Raw genomic sequence first — 289 nt, forward strand, 5'->3', positions numbered from 1 at the left:
TTGTCTTTCATTTCCTTAATTAATTGAGAAAGTACTGATTAAATGTCTAGTTTAACAAATCTTTCTCTTTTTAAAAAAATTCATTTTATTGGGACTCATACAACTCTTATCACAATCGTACATACATCAATTGTGTAAAGCACACTTATGTATTTGTTGCCCTCATCATTCTCAAAATTCACTTTCTGCTAGGGTTCTGGAATCAGATCCTCATTTTCCTTTTTCCCCTCCCCCTCCCTCCCCTTCCCCCCTCACTCATGAACCCTTAATAATTTATAAATTATTATTT

The sequence above is a fragment of the Echinops telfairi genome, unplaced genomic scaffold, assembly GCF_000313985.2.
Source record: "Echinops telfairi isolate 266 unplaced genomic scaffold, ASM31398v2 ScPeMD7_41;HRSCAF=154, whole genome shotgun sequence".
Taxonomy (NCBI): Eukaryota; Metazoa; Chordata; class Mammalia; order Afrosoricida; family Tenrecidae; genus Echinops; species Echinops telfairi.